Source organism: Callospermophilus lateralis, chromosome 12 (assembly GCF_048772815.1).
Source record: "Callospermophilus lateralis isolate mCalLat2 chromosome 12, mCalLat2.hap1, whole genome shotgun sequence".
Classification (NCBI taxonomy): domain Eukaryota; kingdom Metazoa; phylum Chordata; class Mammalia; order Rodentia; family Sciuridae; genus Callospermophilus; species Callospermophilus lateralis.
This window is the reverse complement of record NC_135316.1, coordinates 3,380,722-3,404,849: the sequence shown is the minus strand read 5'-3', so window position 1 is coordinate 3,404,849 and position 24,128 is coordinate 3,380,722.

Sequence of the window (24,128 nt, the reverse complement as noted above, 5' to 3'; positions counted from 1 at the left end):
TATGATTTACTATCCTTGTCCAAATTAATGCACTGGTACACACAGTGACATTTTCCCAGGCTACCCAATTCAAAATTGGTGAAAAAAAAGACTGAATGATTGGAAAGTTACTTGACAACTTGGAAGTAGAGGTCTTTAGTTTTCCATCCTAAGTATTTAAGTTCTCTGGCATGAATTATCTGAAATCTTAAACTAAACAATTACCTAAACCCGACTTTTCACTGCAAAATTGTGCAATGCTTCAAAAACCCATTCAGATACCAGATTGTTACAATAAAACATCATCATTTAGACACACAGTCAGCTAAGATCATTCCCAAGAAACAATTTATAATATCAACACATTATTTCACATGTCTTAAAGGGCCAGAAACAAAGACACAAGACAGACAGAAAGGAGGTAGAGACTATGGCTGTCAGACAGAACCCTTTAAACCAGAACAGATAAGAGAAAAATCTCCTACACCAGTGTCACCATAGATATCCATGGGGGGGACAAGATGTTTTAACAGAAGGGCAACCTGAAATGTAAAATAAACTGTCTTCATGGTGACTTTACTGCATTTAGTGTCCCCTTTTTCTTTTTCTCTTTTTTAACAAGATACAGGTGGCATAATCCTTACAGTGCAGGGAAGGAAGGAGGTAATTCCCTGAATCAACAGGGCTTTGGCAGCTGCTGGGAGTCCCTCATTTTCTCCTTTTACTTACAGGATTAGCTCCTCTGGTTCAGTTCCACTCCAAGCAGGCTCCATCTCCTAACATTTTAGTAGACAGCTCTCACAAAATTCCGGGGCAGAGGGGAGGTACAAAATTTGTAACTTAAAGTTCTGTTCCTGACCTTGAAGCCAATTAATACCAATTTAATAATGAGGACTGGGTTCTGAGAAAAAGAGAAGGGAGGTTTATTGCTTTGCTAGCAAAGGAGAAACACAGGGGACTCTGCCAAATGTTGTGACTCCCTTGATCTGGAGGGACAAGGGGTTTTAAAAGAGTTTCACTTGTTAACCTGGGAGATACTCAGTTGTTAGGTCCCCAGCAGGCATTGCCCTCTGCAATGGGTGTGCTCCAGGCAGCCAGCTAGGGGCTTCTATCATCCTGCTTAACAAAGGGGGGTAAAGTTCATCGCAGTTCCTTAAAACACAGTCCAAAGGGGTGTCAGGCTTACTCTCTTTATTACCCATTTTCACGTTTAATATCCTTAAGATATTACCACTGAAATCACACAACAAAACGAACAAAAACAAACAAACAAACAAAAAAAAATAGAACACAGAACAAAACACACACAAAAAAACAGAAACCCGACGCCTAAACAAAAAAACAGTGGTACAGTGCAACATCTTGCTAAAGCTCCAGGGTAGAAGCGCGTGTGTGCCCGTCGGCACCTCTCTACACTTCCAGAGGAATTCCCTACAGAACAGAACCGAGGACAGAACGATTCTTGTTACTGTCCTGGACAGGAGTATATGTGAGGCTCCCCAGGCCACATCTCTGTCATCAGAAGAGATCTCCCTTAACCAGATATCAGATGTTATAAAGGCGCCACTTACCTATGGAGGCCTCCTCCATCAGGTGCTTGCTAATAGTTTTAGTGCGGAGGTTCACTGCAGTGCTCCCCGGACTAAAGGCTCTCTTCCTAATATAAATAAGATGGACCAAACCAGGCCTGTGTGCAGAGCTGTTCCTAGGTGCCTATGGTTGATATACCATTCTAATTTGTGAAAGTGCCACAGAAAGTAGGGTCAGCGTCCTTCTCATGGAACGCTTGGAAGCAACTGTTTGGACAAAGTTGTTTCCAAGGCAGTGACCTCATTCAGTTCCTGAAGGATGCGACCTCACCTCACTTCCTTGGTAATGGAACTCTCTGAACTTGGGATCTAGAAATCCAGGCACACAGAGCCACTCCCAGTCCCAGTCCCAGTGTTCTCACTTGCTTCGATTTGGCAAGGACAGAGTCAGTCTTTCTTGGTACCTACTGATGTGAGGATGGCCAAATGCCAGTAAAGCTCTGAAGAGGAGCCTTTTTTGAAAAAGCAGGTAGTGGCTCACAGCTGGCTCCTGACCACTTCACAGAGTTGGACAAGGAGACCAGATCTGAGACAGCACAGGCCATATCGGGGGAACATAGTTTGGCCCACCAATCAGAGGACACTCCAGATAGTGAGAGACCTACTTAAGGGAAGGAGGTCCCTTTGTGGGTGTAGATGTCTGTTTGTGGTTTTGTCTCATGTTCTGAGAATAGGTAGGAAAGTCGGTTTGTTTGGTTTGGAGTGAACTGTTTCTAGTAAGTTGTTGGACAAGGCGAGTATTTCTATGTCTGTGTATCCCACTGTTTCCGTGGTTGTAGACATTAGAAAAGAGAATGCATCAATGGATGTTTCCTGTCTAGTAGAAAGCTTCCCAGCATTTATCCTGCCCGAATTATGAATGCTCTAGGGCTTGCCTTATCGATGGGCAACACCTGCTATCTTCCTAAGTTACTGTTTTCTTCCTGAAATCTTGCCACTCTCCAGAATAGGCTCATGCTTTTGTGTCCAGGATATGTACCACCTCGAAGCACTGTGACATGGACATGTACTGGATAGCTGAAGGGAATGGCAAGCATCTCAGAAAACTCAGATATCAGTGTGACCAGGAACGTCTCAGTGGAGACACCCTACAAAGGGCCTTTTGATTACATATTGTTCTGTTGCCCTGAATGTCAGGAAGGTCTTTTCCTCAGGCCACGCCTTTGTGAAGCCTGAAGAAAACAGTTTTCAAACGGAAATGAATGGGCATCACCTGTGGCTCTTTGCTTAATTGCTTTGGAAAGGGATGTGTCTGAATCAGCCTCTTGGCCCTGTGTGAGCCTGGGGCTTAGATTCTCACCACATGATGAATCTAAAGAAAGATCCCGTTTGTGGATCCACATCAAAATGGCAAAAAATCAGTCATTTTGAATGAAGTCTCTCGCATTCCTCTTAGGTTCCTGACCTCCATCAAGTGAGAATAGGGATCCATTGGGTCAACGGAGTTCCTCAAAGCCCTGCAGATGCTAGCCCACAGGTTCTTCAGTTTTCTTATGAATCCAATTCAAATAAAGAATCTAAACCGACAGTCAGTAGGCCTCAAATTGGAGAACACAGCTGTATTAACGGCAGGCATATTTGATCACTCCTGGTTCACAGGAAGGGTGTCCTGGCCACCGTGACTTTTGGTAAACGAGGGGAAAGGAAGCTAATTTGGGACACTGTCTTGTGCTGTGCCTCTCATGGAAACCTCCTGCCAGAAGTTATGATGAGTGTCTATATGAAAGAAGATGAGTGCCATCTCCGAGTGTTTTGGTTTTAATTGTGGTCATTTGTGTGGAGGTTGGAAGACCTAACTGGGTACACCTTGGCTTCCACTTTGGTGTTATTCCCCTTAGAGACTGTCTTTTGGAACCGACCTCCGAGAAGGTACAAGGTCCTATGCCATTGTATATCCTTATTTCTGAGACATCTCTACAGAACGTAATTCAATGCTAAGTATACCAATCAAGTGCCCAATGAACTTCCGGACTTCAAATCTTACCTAGATTTCTGTTTTCATACTTATATTGAAAGGTTAATAACATAGGTACTTGTCACTTGCTGTTTTTCTGTATGCTTAACAAAACACTGTTGAAATCTTGGGAACTGTTTGCTATTCTTGTTCCCAGAATGTGCTGTCCCCAACTGCCAAACTGCAGAATGTACTCCGTCAACCAGTTGAATGCAAACTGCCCACTCGCCATTAGCCATCAATAAACTTTCCTCCCTGCCCTCTCCAAGGAAAATGTATAAGCACTTCTTAAGCTGTTCTCAGTTCTCTCTGGTCTTCTCAAGTGATCTCTGAGCCCTTGCATGCCGGACTCCCAGTAAACTCTTTGCTGTTGCATGAGACAGTCTCTTGGTGGTCTCTTCCACCGATGCTCGCCCGACCTTTACATCTGGTGGCCCTAGCGAGATCCAGCAGCCGCAGATGAAAGACCCCCAATGGGCTTCTCTGGAGGTAAATAAGGCCCCTCTTTCTGGTTTCAGGTTTCAGGTTAGGGTTTGGCAAAATGGCTATTGGTAAAGAGCATGAGCTCTCTCCCACAGTGGCTGACACACATGTCACACAGCCACAGGCCATGTCCCTGGGGGATGGACTCGGGAAATCAATGAACAATAGTCTCCTCGACTCAGTGATATTTTGTTTCGGGTTCGGTATTGCCAGCCCTTCAGGTTTTGCCAGCTAGTCAGTCCTGGTCTCAGTATTGGACGTCCATTGCCTGTCTTTATTGTCTTGTCTTGTCTGTGTCATGTGTTGTTGCTTTCACTGTCTGTGTATATTTCATTATGAGACAGAGCACTTCAATGCCTCTGTTCCTGACCCTTGATCACTGGACCAAAGTCTGCTTGAAGGCTCAGAATCTTTCTTTTTCAGTAAAACGCCGGACCTGGCAGATTCTGTGTCTCAGAATGACCCACCTTTGCAGTTGGATGGCCCCTAGAAGGATCTTTCTACTTTGCACTAATTTGAAAAGTCCAAGATATTGTCTTTCAGCTAGGGCCACATAGACATTCAGATCAACAGCCATATATGTTAACTTGTCAGGACCACTGCAAAACTCCTCCTCCATGGGTGAAGCCTTTCCTTGTTCCTGCACCTGCTCCTACTCCTTCCCCCACGATTCTATCTCTCAAACTCTCTGCTCTTCCTTCTCCACCCTCTGTTCTCCCTGAGTCTCAAGACTCTACTAGACTCTCCTCCCCCTCCTTATCCTCTGCCCTTGTCCCCCAACCTACAACACCCTCTTAGTGATTCCCCTGCTGCGAACTCAGCCTGTCCACCATTCAAGGAAGCTAGGCTGGCCCAGCACCATCCAGATGAGTGTCCCGCGGCACACCCAGCCCCTCCTTCCCTGGAGGAAGCTGGTCCGGCTAAAAGAACTCAGATAACTCGCCAACGTTTTCACACCTGCCTACTTGGGATGACTGCCAACAACTTCTAGGGACTCTCTTCATGACAGAGGAATGAGAGAAAAACCTCCTGGAAGCTAGAAAAAAATATCCTCAGACCTGATGTGTGACCAACACAACTTCCCAACATAATCAAAGCTGGCTACTTCTTAAACCCACCCAACTGGGACCCCAACACCTTTGAAGATAGGAAGAATCTGTCCAATTTTTGCCAGGCTCTAATAGCGGGTCTCCAAGGGGCCGCAAGGTGACCAACTAATTTTGCTATGGTAAGAGAAATTATTCAAAGGCCTGATGAATCTCCCTCAATGTTTCTAGAGAGAATTATGGAGGCATATAAGAGATATACTCCTTCGATCCTCAGGCAGCGGATCAAAAGGCATCTGTCACGATGGCTTTAATTGGCCAAGCTGCCCTGGATATTAAAAAAAAAGTTAAAAGAGAGATTTAGTCAGAGAAGTCTAGAAAGTATACTATAAGAGAGAAACAGGGAGAAAGAAAGGAAGCAAAGGGAGGATGAGGGATGAGAGAAGCAAAAGACAGACTAAGGCATTGACTAAGGTCCTGATCACAACAAGAAAGAGGCCAGAAATTAAGAAATAGGGTGACAGGAAGAAATTCCTGGGCCCATGCCAGAGGCCACCCCTGGCCTCAGATCAATGTGCCTACTCTAAAGAAAAAGGACTCTGGGCCAAAGAGTGCCCTATAAAGAGACAGCCACGCCAGCCAGCCATTCTGACTCTGGAGGATGACTAAGAAAGTCGGGGCTCAGATCCCTTCCCCTAGCTCAGGGTAACTTTTGAAGTGAAGGGGACCCCATCAAACTTTGAAGTGAATACAGGAGCAGTATACTCAGCCCTTAAGGCCCCATTGGGCCCTGTATCAAATAAAAGGTCTCTAGTTCAAAGGCTAATGACAGTAAATATCAGGCTTAGACAACTAAGAGGACCATGGACCTGGGGAAAGAAAAAATCCATCACTCCTTCCTAGTAATCCCAGAATGCCCGGACCCATTGATGGGCAGAGATCTGCTCATCAAGCTCCGGGCCAAAATAACTTTTAACCCTGAAGGCCCCCAAATGAAATTTCTAAATCTTTCAGTAAAAACTCCTATAGTCACGGCTTTAACTATATTAGTAGAAGATGAATATCCACTCTTCACACCCCCCAAGACTGATCAAACAGGCAAGCTACCCCAGAAATGGATAACAGATTACCCAGATGCCTGGGCAAAAACTGCTGGGTTAGGCCTGGCCGTGAAACAACCTCCAATAACAGTGGAGTTAAGAACCTCAGCCTCCCCAATCAATGTCAAATAATATCCTCTAAGCAAAAAAAGCTAAAGATGGGAAAAGGCCCCATATTCAGAAATATTTGCCTTAGGGGTCCTAATGCCCTGTCAATCGGCCTGGAACACTCCCCTGCTACTAGAAAAAAAAAAGCCAGGAACCGGGGACAATCACCCCGTTTAAGACCTAAGAGAGATCAACAACAGAGTGCAGGACCTTCACCCCACGGTACCTAATCCGTACAATCTGCTTAGCACTCTGAACCCTGAGTGGAAATGATATACTGTTCTGGACTTAAAAGATGCTTTCTTTTGCTTACCTCTGCATAAAGATAGTCAGTTGTTGTTTGCTTTCGGGTGGGTAGACCCAGAAACCGAAACGTCTGGTCAACTAACTTGGACTAGACTCCTACGGGGGTTCAAAAACTCCCCCACTCTCTTTGATGAAGCCCTCCACAGAGATCTCAACAACTTCAGAACTATGCACCCCAAAGTCACCCAGCTTCAATACGTGGATGACCTGATACTGGCAGCCAACACCAAGGAAAACTGTGAGTCTGGGACCCAAGCACTATTATATGAGCTTGCTCAACTCGGGTATAGAGTTTCGGCCAAAAAGGCCCAAATTTGCTAGCATGAAGTAATGTTCCTGGGTTATTCCCTTAGGGGCAGTAAACAATGGCTCACTGAGCCCAGAAAACAAACAATTGTGTAGATACACCCCCATCTAACAGGAGACAACTCAGAGAGCTTCTTGGTACTGCTGGCTTTTGCAGGTTATGGATACCTGGGTTTGCGTCCTTAGCTGCTCCTTTATACCCGGTATTAAAGGGAGATGCCCAATTCCAATGGAACCCTGAGCACCAGGAAGTTTTTGAAAACATCTAAGGACACTGACACTGAACGCCTCAACTACACTGAGCTCAGCCAGCAATTACAGAAAGCCCTACACTACCTTAAAAATGTACATCAACTCACTCACTTTGGTTCAAAGAAACTGCAAGCATTCCTGTAGGATTAAGAAGAGAGTTTTCCACTAACCGACTCACAGTGAAAGGAAATGTCTGAACGGGTAACAAAAGCCTGTCAGGTCCGTCAATTGGTTAATGCTTACCCTTCCAAGTTTCCTAGAGGAAAGCACCTACAAGGAACCAGACCAGGACAATTCTGAGAAGTGGACTTTACTGAAATTAAGCCAGCAAGGTATGGACTTAAATATCTCCTAGTCTTTGTAGATACATTTTCAGAATGGATTGAAGCCTTCCACACACACATACACAAACAAAAAAAGAAACAAGAAAAACAACGGCGCAAATGATTTTCAAGAAGATCCTGAAAGATATTTTTCCAAGATACGGTCTGCCTAATGTAATAGGGTCTGATAATGGACTGGTGTTCATGGCCCAGATAAGTCAGGTGTTAACCAGGACCCTGTGGATTAATTGGAAGTTACAATATGCTTACATACCCCAGAGCTCAGGACAGGTAGAAAAAATAAATAGAACCATTAAAGAGACCTTAACGAAATTAAACTTAGAGACCGGCATAAAAGATTGGACTATGCTCCTGCCTTATGCACTGTTTCATGCGAGAAATACTCCCTCTGTTTCTTTGTGTAACCTCAACTTCAATGAAATTATCTATGATGCTCATCCTCCAGTAAGGGACCTAACCCCAACTCTAAGGCCTAACGTTCCCTTCCAAACCCCCTTGCTTGACAGACTTAAAGCCATTGAAAGAACACAGCGATACCTGTGGAAACAGCTGGCCACTGCCTACCAACCGGGGGACGAGGGGACTCCACATCAATATCAAGTAAGAGACTTTGTCTACATAAGACAACATCAGGTGTCATCCCAGAAACCGCTGGAAAGGACCATACCAGGTGCTACTTATAACACTTACAGCGGTAAAAGTAGACGGAATCACTTTTTGGATCCAGGCTGCTCATCTCAAGCCTTCGCTGTGTCCAGACTCTGTTTGGAAACTGGAAAAGACTGGTATCCGTTTCAAATTGCATATTCACTATGTGGATAAGACTATAGACTCTCCCCTTGGCCACCAGTAGTCCTAACCCTCATAAACCCGTTCAGCAGCGATGGCTGATCACAAATTCTACTAAACAGGAAGTATGGTCTATCTCGCATACAGCCCCCTTAGGGACCTGGTGGCCATCTCTCCACCCAGACATTTTTCAGCTCAGCATAGGTCATTCCTATTGAGATATCCCTGTTGAAGAGGATCCCACTAAAATTCCATTAAATCCCTTCCGTACCATAGATAATTGAAACAAACATTATGGATGCAGGGACACGTGAGCCAGATGCAGGTTGGCTACCCTAGATTTCTATGTATGCCCAGCGGACTATCAAACCACAAACAGCCACGGCTGTGTGGGGGAAAAGCTGAATTCTTGTGTAAGTAATGGGGATGTGAGCATACAGGGGCTGCCTGTTGGAACCCAAACTCCTGATCAAATTCAGTACAGAGCATTGGCCATATTACCAATTAGACAACCGAAAACTATGCACCCCAGAGGGTTCCCTAGATCCTCAAATTCTGTGTGCATTTTTAACTACGGCATGTGCTCCAAAGGGGGAAATCCCCCTATGTGGGATCCTTTTTCCTCCTTTGCTCACATCCTGTACTATGCTTCTCCAATAGTTCCTCACCCTCAGCCTTCTGCTCTAGACTCTCTGCTGTCACTCCCACCTCAGCAACCTGATTTCTCCCCTCCAATTACTAGATCAAAAACCCAAACCTCCGCTGGATCTCAGAACATTGCCCCCTTGCAGAGGTAGCAGGTAACGAGGTACCCCTCCACCCACTCACTCCTCTCTTTTCCTGTCAGTGCCTGCACTAGGTCCCACCAAGTCCTCTAGCAAGCTAACCCAAAGCTCAAACCAGCTGAGAAGATCTCTCAGACCCCTATCCAAGACGTAATGAAAATGGCCTTTAAAGTTGATTTGTCATCACTGAAAACAGGTTTCTAAGAATTTAAAGTCTCTCACAGACTTTTTGGAATACTCACTCCCGTCTTCCCCTCTGCTCTACCTGTTTTACTGCTCAAGTTTTTGTTCTAGGAAAATCCCAAACCCCTTTCCCATTATTTTTTTACATCTCTCCTTCCTCATTCTCAGATCAACGGAGCTTCTCTCAGCCTCGCCTTCCCCGTCTTCCCCCTCTGTACCAGGTCCACAGAAATGTCTTAAATGACCTTCTCCAGAAGTCTTCACCAAGGCTTACTTTAGGTCTTTCAGCAAAAGAGTCCCTCTGAAAGAGTTCAGTGTAGATAAACTTCCATTTTTCGTGTTGCCGTGTTCTACTTGGCCACTGGCTGGAAAAATCACAACCCCTAAGCTAGACACTGCCTTACCAGTTTTTCACAAAATATGTGAACATGGCCTCTGGCCTTGAGCTGGGGCTTCACAGAGATGGCTTCATTTCTAAGATAAAAAAGTTACCAACTGGGCTCCATTGTGACAGCTGGCCGGGAGAAAAAAAAAAAGAGACAAAAAAGTCTCCCATTCCAAGGTGTTCTTGAAAAGTTAACTTGCCCAGAACACAGGAAAAAAAACAGAAACAAAACTGATTTGTGTGAATTTCTGCAGACTGTGAACTTCTGAGCCCCTTCCCTTATATGTTGAGTACAAATTCTAAAACTACCGAAACTTGGGGTTCAGGGGATTAATTGATTACAACAGAAGCAATGCCCTCTAAATCCGGATGCAACAAAATAAGATGGTTTTCCTGTCTTTGGTGCTATCTTAGGTGCCTTTCCTTGTTCGTCCCTACAAAAGTATAATTCAATACACTTTAACATTATTTATGTTTTCATAAAATGGTCAATAGATGCGATTAATTATGTAATAATGCAGATGTTTTCCAGAGTGCTCTATCATGACGCAGGTTCATTTAAAGATCAAATAGGGGGGCATACAACCCGGTTCCACCGGGAACCTGTATCCCTCACTTTAGCCATCCTACTAGGAATAATAGTTGTTGAAGGGTTGGGCACAGGAACAACTGCCCTAGTCCATGAGACACAACAAAGACACAATTAGAAGCAGAAATAGACCAAAGCTTAAAGACATTAAAAACTGACATCACAGCTTTACAGGAATTTTAACCTCTCTTTCTGAAGTTGTTTTACAGAGCAGGCCAGTGTTGGACCTCTTCTTCATGAGAGAAGGGTGCCTTTTTGCTTGCATTGAGGAAAGAATGTTGTTTTTATGCCGACAATACTGGAGTTGTAAAAGAATCTATGAGTAAATTAAGAAAACGACTTGAAGAGCGTCAAAGAGAGACAGAGGCCCCAAAAGGAAGGTTTGAGTCTCTGTTCACATAGTCCACCTGTTTAACTACGCTTTTATCCACCCTGGCTGGTCCATTAATAATCCTCATATTATTGCTCACTTTAGGACCCTGTTTGCTAAACCGTGTAGTTTCCTTTCTCACCCAAATCGAACCTGTTATTAACCCTAACCATACACTCTTCTCTCAATCTAATTTTACAGAAGAGCGGGGACAGAGTTGGTCTTAAAATACAGGAATATAGAGGATCTTCCACCTGCTAAGAGCCTCAAAGGTCCATGCAGAAATGATCCCTGGAGAAGATGTAGGCAACTATGAAGGACCTGAGAGAGCAAAAGTCTTCTATGGCAAACAACCTTCTCAGGATGAAGTGATGTGTCTGAATCAGCCACTCTCTTCTTAATGTAGAGAAGATGGACCAAAACAGGCATGTGTTGAGAGCTGCTCCTGCGTGCCTATGTTTGACATACCATTCTATCTTGTGAAAGTGTCACAGGAAGTAGGGGCAGCCTCCTTCTCATGGGAACCTTGGAAGCAACTGTGAGGACAAAGTTGTTGCCAAGGCAGTGACCTCATTCAGTTCCTAAAGGAAGTGACCTCACCTAACTTCCTTGGTCATGGAACTTTATGAACTTGGAATCCAGGAAGCCAGGCACCCAGAGCCAGTCCCAGTCCCAGTCCCAGTGGCCAAACTTATTTTGATTTACCAAAGACAGACTCAGTCTTTCTTGGGACCTACTGATGTGAGGATGGCCAAATGCAAGGAAAGCAATGAAGAGGGGCCTTTCCTGAGAAAGCAGGCATTGGCTCACCGCTGGATCCTGACAACTTTACAGAGTTGGCCAAGGAGACCACATTTGAGACAGAACAGGCCATTTCCGGGGAACATAGTATGGCCCACCAGTCAGAGGACACTCCAGATAGTCACAGACCTACATGGGGGAAGTAGGCGCCTTTGTGGTGTGGGTGTGGGTTTGTCGTTTTGTCTCATGTTCTGAGAATAGGTATGAAAGGCGGTTTGTTTTGTTTGGAGTGAACTGTTTCTAGTAAGTCGTTTGACAAGGCGAGTGTTTCTATGTCTGTGTATCCCACTGTGTCCGTGGTTGTAGACATTAGAAGAGAGAACGCATCAATGAATATGTCCTGTCTAGTAGAAAGCTTCCCAGCATTCATCCTGCCCAATTTATTAATGGGCTGCAGCTTGCCTTATTGATGGGCAACACCTGCTATCTTTCTAAATTCCTGTTTTCTTCCTGAATTCTGGCCACTCTTCAGAATAGGCTCATGGTTTTGTGTTTAAGATATGTACAACCTCGAAGCTGTGTGACATGACCATGTACTGGATAGCTGAAGGAAATGGCGAGCATCTCAGAAAACTCAGATATCTGTGTGACCAGGAAAGTTTCAGCGGAGAAACCCTGCTTGGGGCCTTTTGTTTACCTATTCTTCTGTTGCCCTGAATGTCAGGAAGGTCTTTTTCTCAGGCCACCAGTTTGTGAAGCCTGAAGAAAACAATTTTCAAATTGAAATGAATGGGTACTACCTGTGGTTCTTTGCTTAATTGCTTTGGAGAGGATGTGTCTGAATCAGCCTATTTGCCCTGTGTGAGGCTGTTGCTTAGATTCTCACCTTCTGATGGATTTAAAGAAAGATCCCATGTGTACATCCAAAACCAAAATGGCCAAAAGAGCAGTCCTTTTGGATGAAGTTTCTCACCTTCCTCTGTAACTTTCCTGACCTCCATCAAGTCAGAATAGGGATCCTTTGGGTCAAATGAGTTCTTCAAAGCCCTGCAGAGGCTAGCCCATAGTTGCTTGGGTTTTCTCAAGACTCCAATTCACATAAAGAATCCAAACCCCACAGTCAGTTGACCTCAAATTGAAGAAGCAGAGCAGAATTAACAGAAGGCCGATTTGATCTCTCCTGGTTCACAAGAAGTGTGTCCAGGCCACCCTGACTTTAGGCAAATTAGGTGCAAGAGAGCTTATTTTGGACACGGTCTTAGGCTGTGCCCCTCATGAAAAACTCCAGCCAGAGGTTATTATGAGTGTCAATATGGAAGAAGATGAGTGCCACGTTGGAGTGTTTTGGTTTAAATTGTGGTCATCTGGGTGGCGGTTAGAAGAGATGACTTGGTCCACATGTGCTTGAACTCTGGTGTGATTCCCTTAGAGACTGAGTTCTGGAACTGAATTCAGAGAAGCATTGCCATGAATAGTGTTGAGATTTTAGGAAGCCAGGCATGAGTGTCGCCCTTGGAAACTGAGTTCTAGGCCCAGGGTGGCTTTCCACAGAGCACTGGGCCTCTCAGCCAGGATACCACATGATTTTATTCTGAAAGACTTGGCACACATAGTTGAGAGTCAAAACTCATATAGACCTCACATTGTAGACCTAAATGGACCTAACATCATCTGATCTTTTGGCCACTCTTTGGGAAGCCTTACCTTTGAGTGGTCTCCAGAGCTTTCATTGAAGTGAGCTTCCTAACCATTTAATGGTTCCTGAATGAATTGAAAGTCACAGTGCCTCCAACTTCATCCTTGAAAAATGGCTAGATAAATACCATGAAATTATTGAAATTCCCATCACCAGGTGGCACTGGAGAACCTTTGGATGACCTGTTGCTGATCATGAATATACCAGACAGTGCCTTGATTGACTTGGTTTCATGTAATTTGTGTAGAACAGAGATGCCAGTAAGTTGGACTCTGTTCAGTAGTGGGCCTAGAGCAGTGGTGGGCAGGTATGTGATAAAACATCTGTGGTGGGGCCATGTGGATCTGCCGTTGGCTTCCAAATGGCTTGTGGCTGGCATGGTGCAGCCAGCAGAACCTTCCATGTAAAGGCAACTTGTTATATGGAGAGGTTTTAGGACATTGTTCAGAATTAGGTTGCTATGGTCAAGGGGGCAAGCTATGTGGGATAGAAGCCTGGTTCTTGTATCCTCCTGCAGACCCTGACCCACCATACGTGACAGAACTCCCTTTTGCACTGTGTTTCAGTTGAACTCCTTGTATATCGTGAAGCAAATACCAAACTCCCAGTGCAGCAGGAACAAACACCACGAAAATGGAGGATGACCATATGGCTTCACAATCCACACGGGGAGACATTAAGCCCACAGTGGCCACAGTTTACCTACAAAAAGAAAATTCAGCACTGCTGCCTCGTGTTCATCGGAAAATAAGAAACTTTGCCCTCCTGGTCACATAGATGCAGACCCAGCTTTGAGGGTCTCACTACAAAGGAAGCTTAACTCCTGACAACAACCTATATTTCAGTGCCCAACCTCAGTGGCAGTTTCTCAAAAAGTTTTAGGCAATCAGAGCTCCATGATTGTGGAGTGTGTACCCTGTCCTTACTTTTGGAAACTCCTATACCACCTCCAAGTTTGTGCACTCCTGAGCATTTTCCATTCCAGAAATGCAATCACAGATTTTGTAACTCAACTCCTCTAATTGTGTCTTACTTGGGGCGAAGAAAATGTCAAGGCATGGTTCTGGATGAGAGTGGGAAGATTCGTTGTAGCACATATTTACATAAACATTGGATTAATTTTCCTATTTTCCATTCGAAATTATGAATCCCTGACACTGACCCATATTCTACTAGACTCTGACTACTAATCCTAATATGATGAAGAAAAATTACCCAAACAGTACATAAGAATATGCAGTTCAGAGTTGGACTTGCCTTTTGCATGATAAAGGGTAGGTGTAATAAATCTATTCAATTTTTAATTGAAATAGTTTTCCATGTGTTTTTAAAGTTAACAAATATATGAATTACTGTCTCCCATTCTCTGGAGCCGAATCAGCACATGTATTTTCATATGCAAAAATAGAATCCTAGATGGTATCACACGTACATTCTTGTGAGTTACATGACTTGCCAGGTACAATGTGTGAGAAGTGATCACCCCTCCTAAACGCTGTTGGAACTGAAAATTCAATCTATGGGTGAGCTTCCCAGTAGAACAACATTATACATAAACCCGTGTTAAGTAAAATGAATGTTTTTGCATCTTTATGATATATATTTCATGATGAATTTCTATTGGCATATATATTTCTACATTTTAATGTCTATATTTGTGTGTGTGTGTGTGTGTGTATATATATATATACTCTCCAGATTTTTAAAAATATTAAATATATCTGTCTTATATATAATCCCTAAATTCATTCATATTCATGTATGTGGATTAATAATCAACTTTTCACAAGATTATTCTTAGAACTATTCATCCACCCGAAATACATATTTGTTTCCTAATACTGAAATCTAACTTCAGTGAAAGGTGCATACAAATCTTAATATCTCTACATTAACTGACCCAGTTTAACATCAATGCATGTAGGTTCCTATGGAACATGATGTGTATTTTGATGTTAATTTTTATTCCACACTGGTATATTACTATTTCTTCAGTTTATGCACATGATAGGATATATATTTCATTCAATAGTTAGCAAATTTATAGGCATTTCTTTAACTTTCAATCAATTCCTGCTCCAGAACACATGTATTTCTCTATGTTTCTTGACTGGTCTATTCATGATTTTTTTTAAATACATTATTTTCAATTTCCATAATCAATTTTGAACCAAAACTCACACACCCTTCATGATAAACCATAACCCTAAGATGATCATTAGATATATAACTGGTTGGAATGAATGATTGTATATCAATATAACATTTCTTATATATTTTCTGATATCTATTCAATGCATTATTTAAAGTGGATCCAGTTATATTATTTATTCACAGTATGGTCTATTCATGCATTATGTGTATATTCATAGAAAAAGGGTACACCTATTTGTACCCCAAAACTAATTTATAAGTCTTCAAAATATTGCTTCCAGAAATGGTGGAAGAAATACTCATGTCACCTGATTTACATACACATTTTATCACAGAAATATTCTGGACACAAAAAGCAAAGGTCACATTTACAATTGTACCAAAGCCTAAATGGAAAGTGAGCATGGATTACTAAAAACATCCATGTCCAGGTTGCCTAATGCTCTCAAATATCAATCCTATTGAATACTACATATTTGTTCCTTCCTAAGATTATATATTCAACCTCAAACCTGTTGAAAATGTCTAATCCTATCACACACTTTATACTTTGCTTGATTTCCTAATGTCTCTATTGATATCTGCTTTCCTATATGTTTTCCCCAGTTCATCATTGTGACTGACTCTTCACATGTTCTGACATTTACGTACACTCTCTACCCGAAACCTATTGCTAAAGAACTTTTGGTGCAAATCCTATACTCACTCTTCCTTCTAAACCTACCGACTACCTTCCTAATCCTACCGACTATCGCTTTTTGACTGGATGTTCTCTTCAACATTCAATCATCCAAGGTACAAGGTCCGATGCCAGTGTATATTGATTTATCTGAGACATCTGTGTAGCACATAACTCAAAGCTAAGTATCCCACTCAAGTTCCCAATGCCCTTCTGGGCTTCAAATCTAACCTAGATTTCTGCTTTCATATTTATATTTTACATATATACTCTTGTAAATATCGCAGGTTGCCAATACCATTATTCGTCCCGCAGAATGTTTCGTAACCCAAATTGAACCTGTTATTAACCCTAACCATACACTGTTCCCTCAATATAACTTACAGAAGAGCAGGGACACAGTGGGTCTTACAATATAGGAATGTAGATGATCTTCCACCTGCTGAGAACCTAAAAGATCCAAGGAGAAATGATCCTTGGAGAAGATGTAGGCAGCTATGTAGGACCTGAGAGAGCAATAGTCATCTTCCATGACAAACAACCTGGTCAGGATGAATTTATGTGTCTGAATCAGCCTCTCTCTTCTTAATGTAGAGAAGATGGACCAAACCTGGCCTGCGTGGAGAGCTGTTCCTGGGTGCCTACGGTTGATATATCATTCTAACTTCTGAATGTGTCACAGGATGTTGGGGCAGCCTCCATCTCATGGGAACCTTGGAAGCAACTGTTAGGAAAAAGTGGTTACCAAGGCAGTGACCATATTCAGTTCCTGAAAGAAGGGACCTCACTTCACTTTCTTGGTGATGGATTTCTCTGAACTTGGGATCCAGGAAGCCAGGCACTCAGAGCCAGTCCCACTCCCAGTCCCAGTGGGCTAACTTGTTTGCTTTTCACAAAGACATAGTCAGTCTTTCTTGGTACCTACTGATGTGAGGATGGCCAAATGCCAGCAAAGCTCTGAAGAGGGGCCTTTCCTGAGAAAGCAGGTAGTGTCTAACCGCTGGCTCCTGACAACTTCACAGAATTGGCCAAGGAGACCAGATCTGAAACAGGATAGGCCATTTTTGGGGAACATAATATGGCCCACCAGTCAGAAGACACTCCAGATAGTCACAGACCTACTTGGGGGGAAGGAAGTGCCTTTGCCATTGTAGGTATGAGTTTGTGGTTTTTTCTCATGTTCTGAGAAAAGGTAGAAAAGGTGTTTTGTTTGGTTTGTAGTGGACTGTTTGTAGTAAGTTGTTTGACATGGTGAATGTTTCTATGTCTGTGTATCCCACTGTATCCGTGGTTGTAGACATTAGAAAAGAGAATGCATCAATGGATGTGTTGTCTCTAGTTGAAAGCTTCCCCGCATTCATACTGCCCAATTGATGAATGGACTGCAGCTTGCCTTATGGATGGGCAACATCTACAAGCTTCCTAAGTCCCTGTTTTCTTCCTGAATTTCAGCCACTCTCCAGAATAGGCTCATGGATTTGTGTCCAAGATATGTACCAACTCCAAAGTCTGTTACATGGCCATATACTGAATAGCTAAAGGGAATGGCCAGTATCTCAGAAATCTCAGATATCAGTGTGACGAGGAAAGTCTCAGTGGAGGTACCCTGCTTTCTGCCTTTTGCTTACTTATTTTTCTGTTGCCCTGAATGTCAGAAGGGTCTTTGCCTCAGGCCACCCCTTTGTGAAACCAGAAGAAAACAGTTTTCAAATGGAAATGCATAGGCATCGCATCACCTGTGGGTCTTTGCTTAATGCTTTGGAAAGTGACTTGTCTGAATCAGCATCTTGGCCCTGTGTGAGGCCGTGGCTTAGATTCTCAGCCCCCGATGGATCAAAAGAATGATCCCAGGTGTGCATCCAAAACCAAAATAGCAAAAAGTTCAGTCATTGTGGATGAAGTCTCTTGCCTTCCTCTTTTATGTTCCTGAACTACATTAAATGAGAATAGGGATCCTTTGGTTCAAATGAGCTCTTCAAACCCTGCAGAGGCTAGCCCATAGGTGCTTGGGTTTTCTAATGACTCCAAATCACATAAAGAATCTATACCTGATAGTCAGTAGGCCTCAATTGGAGAAGCAGAGCAGTATTAAAGGCAGGCATATTTGATCACTCTAAGTTAGCAAGAAGGGTGTCCATCCCACCCAGACTTTAGCCAAATGAGGAGCAAGGGAGCTGATTTTGGACACTGTCTTGGGCTGCACCCCTCATGGAAAACTCCAGCCATAGGATATGATGAGTGTCTATGTGGAAGAATATGAGGGCCATGTAGGAGTGTTTTGGTTTTAATTGTGGTGATTTGTGTGGCAGTTGGAAGACATGACAGTGTCCATTTGGGCTTGAATTCTGGTGTGATTCCCCTTTGAAAATGAGTTCTGGTAATGAACTCAGAGAAGTATTGTGATGAATTGTTTTGGGATTTTAGGAGGCCACACGTGAGAGTCTCCTTTGGAAACTGAGATCTAGGTCCAGGTTGGCTTTCCACAGAGCCCTGGGAATCTCAGCCAGCATATCATATGATTTTATTCTAAAAATCTTGGCAGCCCTATTTGAGAGTCAAAACACATATGGACCTCCCATTGCAGAACTCAATAGGCCTGGCTTCATGTGACCTTTTCACCACTCTTTGGGAAGCCTTGCCTGTGAGAATTCTCCAGAGCTTTCATTGAAATGAGCTTCCTCAACACTAAATGGTTCCTAAATGAATTGAAAACCACAGTGCCTACACCTTTATCCTTGAAAAAGGAGAAGATACATACCATGAAATATTTAAAATTCCTATGACCAGGTGGCACTTGAGAACCTTTGGATGCCCTGTTGCTGGTCACGAGTGTTCCAGACAGTGCCTTGATTGACTGGGTTTTATTAAAATGGTGTAGAACAGAGATGCCAGTAAGTTGGAGCCTGCTGAGTAGTGTGCCGATTGCAGTGGTGTGCAAGTGTGTGATAAAACATTTGTGGTGGGGCCCTGTGGATGTGCTATTGACTTACAAATGGCTTGTGACTGACATGGTGCACCCAGCAGACCCTTATATGTAAAGGCATCTTGTTATTTGGAGAGATTTCATGGCAATTTTCAGAATCAGGTTGCTATGGACAAGGGGGAACGCTATGTGGGTTAGAAGCCTGGTTTGTGCTTTCTCCAGCAGAATCTGACCGCCCACACATGACAGAACTCTCTCCAGCACTGTCACTCAGTTGAACTCGTTGTATTTCGTGAAGTATATACCAAACTCCCAGTGCAGCAGCTAGTAAAATCACGAAAGGTAGAGGAATTCCATATGGCTTCAAAGTACACACGGGTAGAAACTTAGCCCCCAGTGGCCACAGTTTACCTACAAAGAGAAAATTCAGCACTGCTGCCTCATGTTCAATGGAAAATAAGAAACAATGTCCTCTAGGTCACATAGATGCAGACCCAGCTTTGATGGTCTTACTACAAAGGAAGCTAAAGCTCCTGAAAACAACATATATTTCTAGTCCCCAACCTCAGAGGTAGTTTCTGAAGAAGTCTATAGGCCAACAGAGCTCCATGTTTGTGGAGTGTTTACCCACACAGGTAATGTCAAGTCATTGTTCTGGATGAGAGTGGGAAGATTTTTGTGTAGCACATATTTGCATACAGATTGGATTCATTTTCCAATTTTCCAGGCCAAATACTAAAACCCTGAAACTAACTCATTCCCTACAAGACTCTGACAACTAATCCTAATATGAAGGAGAAAAATAACCCAAACAGAATAGAAATACAAGCAGTTCAGAGGAGGCATGGTGTTTAGTTGGACTTGACTTTTGCATTATATAGCGTAGGAGTTATACATCTAGTCAATTTTTTGCTGGAATAGTTCTCCATGTGTTTTAAAGTTAACAAATATGTGAATTCCTATCTCCATTTCTCTGTAGCCTATTCAACACATGTATATTTATATGCACATATAGAATCCTACCTGGTATGAAACATACATACTTGTGAGGTCATAAGTGTGACCTTTGCATTTTGTGTCCAGAATATTACTTTGATAAAATGTATATGTAGATCAGGTGACATGAGTATTTCTTTCACCATTTCTGGGAGCAATATTTCGAAGACGTATAAATGAGTATTGGGTTTACAAAGAGGTGTAACCAGTGTCTATGAATATAGACATAATGCATGAATAGACCATACTGTGATTAAATAATATAACTGGTTCCACTATAAATAATGGATTGAATTGATATCTGAAAATATATAAGAAATCTTATATTGATATACAATCATTCATTCCAACCAGTTATACATCTAATGATAATATTAGGGTTATGTTGTATCATAAAGGGTGTGCGAGTTTTTCTTCAATGTTATAATAGAAATTGAAAACAATGTGTTGGAAAGAAGTCTCATGAAAAAAACAGTCAAGAAACATGGAGAAATACATGTGTTCTAAAGCAGGAAGTGATAGAAAGTGAAACAAATGCCTATAATTTTGCAAACTTGTGGATGAAATATATATCTAATGATGTGCATAAACTGAACTAATAGTAACGTTCCAGTGTTGTAAAAAACTGAAAGTCAAAATATATATCATGTCCCATAGGAATCTACTTGCATTGATGTTAAACTGGGTCGATTACTGTAGAAATATTCAGATTTGTATGCACCATTCACTGAAGTTATATTCCAGTACTTGGAAACAAATATGTACTTCAGGTGGATGAATATTTAAGAGAATAATCTTGTGAAAAGTTGATTATAAAACCACAAACATGTATATGAATGAATTTAGGGAGTGTATAATAAGACACAAAAATTTTATATTTTAATATATATGTGTCTTATTATATATGTGTGTGTATACATATATTTAAAATATATATATATATATATATATATATATATATATATATATATATACACACACACACACACACACACACTCACACACACACACACACATACACACACAGAGACATTAAAAAGTAGCAATATATATGCCAATCGAAATTCATCATGAAATATATATCATTCTCAAATGCAAAGATATATATTTTACAGAACATGGATTTCCGTATAATTTTGTTCAACTAGGAAGCTCACCCATAGGTTGAATATTCAGTTCCAAAAGCATTTAGGAAGAGTGATCTCTTCTCACAATTTGTATTTGCCGAGGAAGCCACCTCACAAAATTGTAGGTGTGATACCAGGTAGCTTTCTGTATGTGCATATAAAAATATATATGTTGAATAGGCTACAGAGAAAGGGAGACAGTAATACACATATTTTTTCACTTTAAAAACACATGGAGAACTATTTAATTAAAAATTGACTAGATTTATAAAACCTATACTTTATCATGCAAAAGGCAAGTCCAAATATACATCATGCCTCCTTTGAACTGCTTGTATTTATATTCTGTTTGTGTTATTTTTCTCCATCATATTAGGATTAGTAGTCAGAGTCTAGTAGCGTATGGGTTAGTGTTAGGGATTCAGTATTTCAAAGGGAAAATTGAAAATTGTATCCAATGTGTATGCAAATATGTGCTACACAAAAAACTTTCCACTCTAATCCAGAACAATGCCTTGACATAACCTTCGCTGCAAGTAAGACACAATTAGAGGAGAAGAGTTAGAAAATTTGTGAATACATATCTGGAATGGAAAATGCTCAGGAGTTCACAAACTTGAAGATGGTAGAGGAGTTTCCAAAAGCAAGGGACATGGTAAACACACCACAAACATGAAGCTCATCTGGCCTAAAGACTTTTTGAGAAACTGCCTGTAAGATAGGGCACTTGAAATATATGTTGTTGTCAGAAGTTTTAGCTTTCATTCTAGTGAGACCATCAAAGATGGTTCTGCATCTATGTGACCTGGACAACATGGTTTCTTATTTTCCAATGAACATGAGGCATTAGTGCTGAATTCTCTCTTTGTAGGTAAACTGTGGCCACTGGGGGCTTAGTGTCTCCCCGTGTCAACTGTGAAGCCATTTGCTCATCCTCCACTTTTCATGGTTTTTCTTGCTGCTGCACAGTGAGTTTGATATTTGCTTCATGAAATACATTGAGTTCAACTGGGACACAGTGCTGGAGGGAGTTCTGTCACTTGTGGTGAGTTAGGGTCTGCAGGAGAATGCACCATCCAGGCTTCTATCACTCATAGCTTGCCACATTGACCCCATTTCCATAGCAACCTAACTCTGAACATTGCCCTGAAATCTCTCTATATAACAAGGTGCCTTTACATAGAATGGTCTGCTGGCTGCTACAAGTCAATCACATGGTATTTGGTAGCCAATGGCAGATCCACATGGCCCCACCACAGATGTTTTGTCACAAAATTGCCCACCACTTCTCAAGGCGCACTACTCAGCAGGCTTGAACTTACTAGCATCTCTGTTCTACACCAATTTCATGAAACCCAGTAAATCAAGGTCCAGTCTGGTACACTCATGATCAGCATCAGGAGATCCAACTGTTCTCCAGTGCCACCTGGTCATGGGAATTTCAAAAATTTTATGGTATTTATCTAGCCATTTTTCAAGAATGAATTTGGAGCCACAGTGGGTTTCAATTCATTCAGGAACCATTAAATGTCGTGGAAGCTCATTTCAATGAAAGCTCTGGAGAACTCTCACAGACAAGGCTTCCCAAAGAGTGGCCTAAAGGTCACATGAAGCCAGGGCCATTGAGGTCTATAATGTGAGTTCGATAGGTGTTTTGACTCTCAACTATGCCTGGCATGTCTTTCAGAATAAAATCATGTTATATCCTGGCTGACATTCCCAGTGCTCTGTGGAAAGCCACCCTGGGCCTAGATCTCAGTTTCCAAGTTCAAATCTCATGCGTGGCCTTCTAAAATCCCAACACAATTTATGTCAATACTTCTCTGAGGTCAGTTCCAGAACTCAGTCTCTAAGGTGAATCAAACCAGAGTTCAAGACCAGGTGGACCCAGTCTTCTCTTCCAACAGCAAAACAAATGACCACAATTAAATCCAAAACACTCCCAGATTGCCCTCATCTTATTCCGTATAGGCACTCATCATAACCTCTGGCTGGATGTTTCCATGAGGTGTGAAGCACAAGACAGTGTCTGAAATAATCTCCCTTGCCCTCATTTGCCTAAAGTCAGTGTGACCTGGACACCCTTCCTGAAAACAAGGAGTGATTTAATAGGCCTGCCTCTAATACTGCTCTGCTTCTCCAATTTGAGGCCTACTGACTGTCAGGTATAGATTCTTTATGTGATGTGGAGTCATGAGAAAACCAAAGCACCTATGGGCTAACCTCTGCAGGACTTTATGAACTCGATTAATTCAAAGGATCCCTAAATTCACATGATGGAGGTCAGGAACCTAACAGAGGAAGGCAAGAAACTTCATCAACAATGACTTTTTTTTGCCATTTTGGTATTGGATGCACACATGTAATCTTTCTTTAGATCCATTAGGTGCTGAGTATCTAAGACACAGCCTCAAACACGGCCAAGAGGCTGATTCACACACATCTCTTTCAAAGCATTTAAGCAAACAGCCACAGGTGATGCCCATTCATTTCCATTTAAAAACTATTTTCTTCAGGATTCACAAAGGGGTGGCCTGAGGCAAAGACCTTCCTGACATTCAGAGCAACAGAGGAATAGGGATGCAAAAGGCCCAAAGCAGGTTTTCTCCACTGAGACTATCCTGGTCACACTGATATCTGAGTTTTCTGAGATGCTCCCTTTCCTTTCAGCTATAGAATACATGGCCATGTCACACAGGTTGGAGGTGGTACATAACTTGGACACAAAACCATGAGCCTATATTGGAGAGTGGCCAGATTCAGGAAGAAAACAGGAACTTAGGAAGATAGTACGTGTTGCCCATCAATAAGGCAAGCTGTAGTCCATGCATAAATTGGTAAGGATAAATGCTGGAAATCTTTCTACTAGACAGGACACATCCATAGATGAATTCTCTTTTCTAATGTTTACAACCACGGACACAGAGAGTTACACAGACATAGAAACACTAGCATTATCAAAGGAATTACTAGACACAGTCCACTCCAAACCCAACAAAATGCCTTTACTACCTATTCTCAGAACATGAGAAAAAACCACAAACTCAGTCCCACACCCACAAAGGCACCTCCTTCCCCCAAGTAATTCTGTGACTATCCTGAGTGTCGTCTGACTGGTAGGCCATTCTGTGTTCCCCCAAATGGCCTGTCCTGTCTCAGATATGGTCTCCTTGGCCAAATATGTGAAGTTGTCAGGAGCCAGCAATGGGCAAATACCTTTTTCTCAGGAAAGGCCCCTCTACAG